This window comes from Polypterus senegalus, chromosome 1 (genome assembly GCF_016835505.1).
Source record: "Polypterus senegalus isolate Bchr_013 chromosome 1, ASM1683550v1, whole genome shotgun sequence".
Taxonomy (NCBI): Eukaryota; Metazoa; Chordata; class Cladistia; order Polypteriformes; family Polypteridae; genus Polypterus; species Polypterus senegalus.
This window is the reverse complement of record NC_053154.1, coordinates 192,055,842-192,063,286: the sequence shown is the minus strand read 5'-3', so window position 1 is coordinate 192,063,286 and position 7,445 is coordinate 192,055,842. Positions and strand designations below refer to the sequence as shown.

The following is a 7,445-nucleotide window of genomic DNA, read 5'->3' as shown; positions in this document are numbered from 1 at the left end:
TAAAAGTCTCTGAGCCTCCCTGCAGCGTCCCCTTGTAGTCCCCATGGTATCCAGTGGGGCTGTGAAGGAAAACTCCAATATCCATGATGCCCTGCTGGAATTCGGGGCACTTCCATGCTGCCAGAAGGGCTTCATCTAGCAGCATGGGGGTATTGGCCGGGATGAACGGCCGGCCATATCTCACAATATATATATATATATATATATATTTATATATATATATATATTTATATATATATATATAATATATATATATATATATATATATATATATATATATATATATATATATATATATATATATATATATGTGAGTCTGAAAATAGACTGCCCAAGATGGAGACGCTTCTTGTTAAATGACAGACACTGGAAGTGACGTCAGACGTGATAGGGTTATCAATAATTCAGTCTGCAGAGGGAGTACAAGAAGAGGCATTAATATACAAGGTCACCTTGTGGATCGGTGAGGAATTACCACAATCACAGTTTTTAAGCTGTCCCCAATGTGCACATCTATAAAAATATTGTAAAGCCTGTGTGCTGGAGAAGCAGTTTAAGTGCTCTGGTGTTGGTAGTTGCCTTACGAACCAGAGTTTAGCACTCTGTTCTAATGACTTATTTCTTACTTTTTCTGCATAACATAACATTGACAGCCATTCCACCTCTGACGTCATTTCCATTGTCCGCCCTCCTGTGCCCACCTTCCTGCCTGGAGTCCATATGACTGGAACTTCTGCCATTTTCTATGACTTCTGCATAGGACTCTTGTTTGAAAAGATATACAGTAATCCTCATCTTTGTAAAAATAATGTTTTTGTTTTTATTATTTTCACTAGCAAAATACCCACGCTTCGCAGCGGAGAAGTAGTGTGTTAAAGAAGTAATGAAAAAGAAAAGGAAACATTTAAAAAATAACGTAACATGATTGACAATGTAATTGTTATTGTTTTGTCACTGTTATGAGTGTTGCTATGTTAGGTCAATTGAGGCTGATATTCAATGACAAACACTGAGGCCAGAAGTTAACTGCACCGTAGGCTTTTACTAAGAACGTTCTCTGAAACTGCTTGTCCAAGATCTCTCTTAACCCCACTCTGGCGCCCCCTTCTGCCTGGGAATACTACCAATCATTGTTACATTTATTTCAATACATAACATTTCCCTCCCACCTATTTATAAAACCACAAAGACTAAACAGTCAAAATGAGCAAAACTACTATAACAAAGCTGTAGTTCACTGCCACATATCCAGAATGGAGCAGTTCTGCTTGAAGGTAACTATTTACATAAATACATTGTACTGTTTCAACTACTTTATAACATTTAAAGATTTAAACGATCTGGAGGCTTAGATACTCGCAAAGGATAGCGTCTGCCACTGCTCTCTGTAGGTGAAGTTGGAGGTGCATATGTCTGAGGTTCACTAGTTTGAGGAACCATGTCTGGAATGACTGAGCCTACTCCCGTAGGGTTATGCCCTGCATCGACTGTATTATTCTCTAATGTTACTGGTGACATTGTTACCAAGTTGGAAGAAGGTGTCTCTTCTGGCTGTGTGGCCTGTGGAACACTTTCATTTGCTCGGTTGAGTAGTAACTGGTCTGCATGCCGTTTCCAATCTTCAGCATTCCCAACTTTTACACTGTAGGAAACTGGTCCCAACTGGGAGGTTACCACTCCAGGTGTCCACTTTTCTCCCTTCGTAATCCCGACCAGCACTGGGTCACCCACATTAAATTGTCTGATTTCCGTTACTGTGCAACAGCTGAACATCTTGAGACTGACTCACTGTAGAAGCCACATTTGGTTTAAGCACATCTAGCCGTGAACGTAATTTGCGACCCATAAAAGCATAGCTGGAGATTCCTGTGTTGTAGCATGTGGAGTATTGCGATATGAGAGTAAAAACGTGTCTAGTCTTTGCTGTACTAAAGCAGATCCTTTTGATGCCTTCAAAGCTTGTTTGAAAGTTTGCACAAAGCGTTCTGCAAGCCCATTGGTAGCTGGATGATAGGGAGCAGATCGTATATGTTTAATATGGTTGGTTTTCATAAAATATGCAAATTCATCAGAAATGAACTGTGGGCCATTGTCACTAACAAGGACTTCAGGTATCCCATAACGACTAAAAAGGGTCCTCATGACATGAACAGTCTTACTAGTTGTGACACTATCCATTAGTTGAACCTCAGGCCACTTTGAGTGGGCATCGACTACTACTAAGTACATATGGCCTTCATAAGGCCCAGCAAAATCAACATGAATTCTCTGCCATGGCCCACTTGGCCATATCCATGGGTGGAGGGGCACAGGGCTTGGAAGATTTTGAACACGCTGACATGACTGGCAGTTGTGTACTTGTTGCTCAATCTGGCTGTCGATACCTGGCCACCAAACATAACTGCGTGCCAAGGACTTCATCCTCACTATAACCGGGTGGCTGACATGTAGTTCTGACAAAACACGAGGGCGTAATTTAGGGGGCACAATTACTCTGCTCCCCCACATCAGGCATCCTTGTTGTACGGTAAGCTCCGTTTGTCTGTTGATGAAAGGCTGTAACTCATCATTATCCACCAATTGTTTAGGAAAATGTCCCAGCAACACCATATCCATTAGTTTAGACAATGTAGGGTCCAACATGGTCTCTCTACGAATTTCTGCACTACTCACTGGTAGTAATTCCATTTGTTTTATGTAAAAAATGTCAACTGTGTTCTGGCTCTCCTTATGTTTAATTAGTAAGGGCAAACGAGAAAGCCCATCAGCATTGGCATTGAGAGCAGCCTTCTTATATTCTATGGTGTAACTGTGGGCTGCTAATATTAATGCCCACCTCTGCATTCTGGCAGCTGCCATAGACGGTACCCCTTTCTCTGGGCTAAAGATTCTTGTCAGTGGCCGATGGTCTGTGAAGAGAGTAAACTTCCGTCCATATAGGTATTGATGAAACTTCCTGACCCCAAACACAATCCCAAGGGCTTCTCGCTCAATTTGTGCATAGTTCTGTTCAGCCTTACTCAGTGTTCTGGATGCAAAAGCGATTGGTTTCTCTTCACCATTGGGAAAGACATGGGAAATGCCAGCTCCACCACCATATGGAGAAGCATCACAAGCCAGGCGGATGCTTAGTTGTGGATCGTAGTGCGTTAGGACATTTTGAGACACCAACTGCTCCTTAGCTTTCTGGAATGCAGATTTACATGCGGATGACCAATGCCAGCGTTTGTCTTTGCAAAGCAGCTCATTTAATGGGGTCAAAATGGTTGCAAGATTGGGTATGAATCGCCCATAGTAATTGATGAGACCAAGGAAAGATCTCAGTTTAGTTACATTATCGGGGGCTGGAGCCTCTAAAATAGCCCTAACCTTTTCAGGTGACTTGTGCAGTCCTGCTGCATCAATTTTATGACCCAGGTACTCCAAGGTCTCCTTGAAAAATTCACATTTTTCTTTTTGGACACATAAGCCAAATTCTTTCAATCGCCCAATACTCTATCCAAATTCTGCAGGTGCTCTGCATCATTACAGCCTGTAACCAATATATCGTCCAAGTAACAATGCACATTGGAAAGGCCTTGTAACACCTGATCCATCGCCCGTTGGAATATGGAAGGTGCTGAAGCAATCCCAAATGGTAGACGATTATAGCAGAACAACCCCTTTTGGGTATTGATGGTGAGCAGTTTACGTGATTGTTCCTCAACCTTTATCTGTAGGTACGCCTGTGCCAAGTCCAATTTGCTGAAACGCTGTCCCCCAGCTAATGAGGCGAACAAGTCTTCAATGTGTGGAATTGGATAGTGTTCCACACAAATGGCTGGGTTTAAGGTCACTTTAAAATCACCACAAAGCCTCACAGAACCATCTCTCTTTACAACTGGCACCACAGGAGTGGCCCACTCACTATACTGCATAGGTGACAGCACACCTAATTCTAGCAGGCGGGACAGCTCAGCCTCTTAGCGCATAGGGTACAACCCGAGCACGACAGAACTTTGGCTTATGTCGCGGTTTCAAAGAAATGACTGCTTCAATGCCCTTCATTGTCCCCAAATCTTTACTGAAAACTGCAGCATGTTTTTGTATTATGCTCTTCAAAGTAACTTGCTGTACTGACTTAATCTCTTGCCAATTCAATTTAATTCTTCTGAGCCACTCTCTACCAAACAGGGTGTATAATTTCCTCTGATAACATATAATGGAAGGACAGCTAACTGTTTGTTCAAAGTGACTTTCACATTAATAACTCCTTCAGGGATATTGGTTCCCCAGTGTAAGTCTTCAAAACTACATCAGTTGTCTCAAGAGGCACGTGGCTCAGTAATTTCTTGTATAGTTTTATTGAAATTAATGACACTGCTGCCCCTGTGTCCAACTCCATCTCTACTTCTGTGCCTTCTATTTTAGGTTTCACACTAATGTGTGACTTCTCCCCTTCTTGGATCAGCTTATGTAAGGCTAATTCTGTGTCAGTTTCGTTACCTGACGCTTCACTGGACACCTCCTGCAATATAATGCGATTTACAGGTCTCTTTTTAGGATAATCCGATCGCCGTTGTGACTTCCCTTTATACTGCGCTCCCTCCTCTCTCCTTATAGATTCCTTCTGTTTACATACTCGCGCTGCGTGGCCCTTCTTACCACAGTTATGGCAATCCTGATCTTTGTACCAACAATCACTGTCACTGTGATTAACTCTTCCGCATCGTTTGCATTTCCTTATCTTATCTGAAACCGATAGCTCATTCACTTTTAAAGATCCACAAAGCTGCTGCGATTCGCGTGCCACCATCTCCATGGAAATTGCGATTTCGACTGCTTTTTTATAGGTCAACGCTACTTCAGTTAACAGTCGTTTCTGTATCGCTTCATTATTTAGTCCACAAACAAATCGATCACGCAATGCTTCCTCTAAGTAAGCGCCAAATTCACAGTGCTCAGACAGTTTCTTTAAGACAGCAACATATTGTGAAACCGACTCCCCCTCCGCTTGGTTCCTTTTGTGAAAGCGAAACCTTTCTGTTATTACCAAAGGCTTTGGAGAAAAATGCTGCTGTAGCACTGCTTTAATCTGGTCAAACGTTTTGTCCTTTGGTTTCTCCGGTGCTAAAAGACTACGCAGCAAGCCATACGTTGTACGTCCAATTACAGTTAATAGCACTGGCACCAGTTTGTCCTCTCCAATATCATTAGCTAATGCAAAGGTTTCGAAACGCTCAATATAAGTGGTCCACTGCTCCACATTTTCATCAAAATCGTCCATGTGCCCCAGCGTCGCAGCCATGTTGCCACAATGGTTTTCTTTATATAAATATACTGAATAAAAACTCCCGCTGCAGTCATAAACAGACGAACTTACGCACTGGGAATCAACTTTATCCTCGTCGCCAGTTTGCTATGTTAGGTCAATTGAGGCTGATATTCAATGACAAACACTGAGGCCAGAAGTTAACTGCACCGTAGGCTTTACTAAGAACGTTCTCTGAAACTGCTTGTCCAAGATCTCTTAACCCCACTCTGGCGCCCCCTTCTGCCTGGGAATACTACCAATCATTGTTACATTTATTTCAATACATAACAAGTGTTGCTGTCATATATATATATATATATATATATATATATATATATATATATATATATATATATATATATACATACACACAAACACACACACACAAATACATACATATATATAGCAAAATACCTGCGGTTTGCAGCGGAGAAGTACTATGTTAAAGAAGTTATGAAAAAGAAAAGGAAACATTTTAAAAATAATATAACCTGATTGTCAATGTAATTGTTTTGTGACTGTTAGGAGTGTTGCTGTCATCAAGGATTTCATTATCTTTATTTCTTTCAATCAGGTTCGTATTTGGAGGATGTGTTGTGTTCAAGTTACATTCCGTGTTTGTCAACCGTTGTAAAGATAACAGCTTCCATTATATTATTTTAAGTACTTTAAGTACATTTTCAGAATGGTATTGTCTTTAAATAATAATAACCAAAATTTCAACATAAAGTGCAGTTTTTCTTCTTAAAAAAATAAGTCAGAAACATAAAAGGTAATTTGACCAGCTTCACCTTTAAAATCTGAGTAACCTTAACCAAAATTATTTTGTACATTAGGCTAAAACAGTGTGATCATTGAACATTTTGTGATTAGATGTAATTAGAATTACTAACGGTCACGGAAGTCCAATGATCCCCAGTAAGAGCCACAAAGTCCGCTTTCTGTAATGCATCTAATTTTGCTTGCTTTTCAGTGTCATAAAGCTGTTGAATTTTACTTGAAATAGTCTTTCAGCACGTGCTCGCTGCAACAAGTTTTGCATTTAGATGGTACCGTAAGGTTGAAGTGCTTCGGTGGTATGCAAACTCCTTTTTACACAGTTTGCACAAAACCACGCTTTTATCAAGGCTTCCGTCGGGTAGTCTTTTGAAATGAAATTTGCCTCCGATCAGTGCTAGCAACGCGCTTTCTTCCGACTATTGTATTTTTGTATGTAATCGGTGTACCAGAAAATCAAGCATTGACAAAAGTTCCCCTTTGCTTGGAATGCAAAGTGTGATTAAATGCTTAATTTTTTTTAAAACGTTATTTTTTTCAAATTAATTAATCACAATTAATGCTTTAAATTCCCACCACTAATATATATATACCAATGTAATAGTTTTGTCACTGTTATGAGTGTTGCTGTCAGCAAGGATTTGATTATCATTATTTCTTTCAATCAGGTTCGTATTTGGAGGATGAGTTGTGTTCAAGTTATATTCCGTGTTTGTCAACTGTCGTAAAGATAACAGGTTTCACTCATCGAAGTTCTCACTACCCAAATCGGTGCTCGTGAATTTAAGATGTTTAACAGGCATTCCCAGTATTAAGTTGTGGATTTGCCTGCGAATATTTAGCGGTAGCGTGTGTATGAACTTAATTTAACCTTTCCAAGTCCTGCAAAGTCAGTTTACGTTAGCCGCTCGGAGTACATGCATCAAAGCTTCTCAGCTGTGCTTGTAATATCTCGGGCGATCTCGCGATGTCCATGGCCTTATTTAATGTTAGCTCAGACCTGGCATACCAGCAATTTAAACTCTGTTACAAAGTGATCAAAAGTCTCATTTAAACCCTGCGTCTTCTCATTAAACTTGTATCTTGCGAATATCGTATGCGTCGTGGGCATGACAAACGCCAGCGGCAGCCTGTATATGAACTTAATTTAAACTTTAGGTTAACACCGTGCTTTGTTTCCAAAGTACCTGCAGTCATGAATATGCTTGTATGCGTCACTTACTTTATATTCTTTTGCTGCCTTCTCAATTGTGTAATGCGTTTTTTTGTTCAGCGCTCTTTGGAACTCTTCCTTGTTCTCTACGTACTTGCGTCCCACATCATCACATCTCCCACGTAACTCCGTCTTACACGGCGACGGAGCTGCCGGCTATGG

The 7,445-nt window shown here is 40.7% G+C and overlaps 1 pseudogene; it reads right to left on the bottom strand.

Moving 5' to 3' along the window:
* Positions 1-1,818: 1,818 nt before the first annotated feature.
* On the bottom strand, positions 1,819-5,287 carry LOC120540277 (annotated as a pseudogene).
* Positions 5,288-7,445: the final 2,158 nt, after the last annotated feature.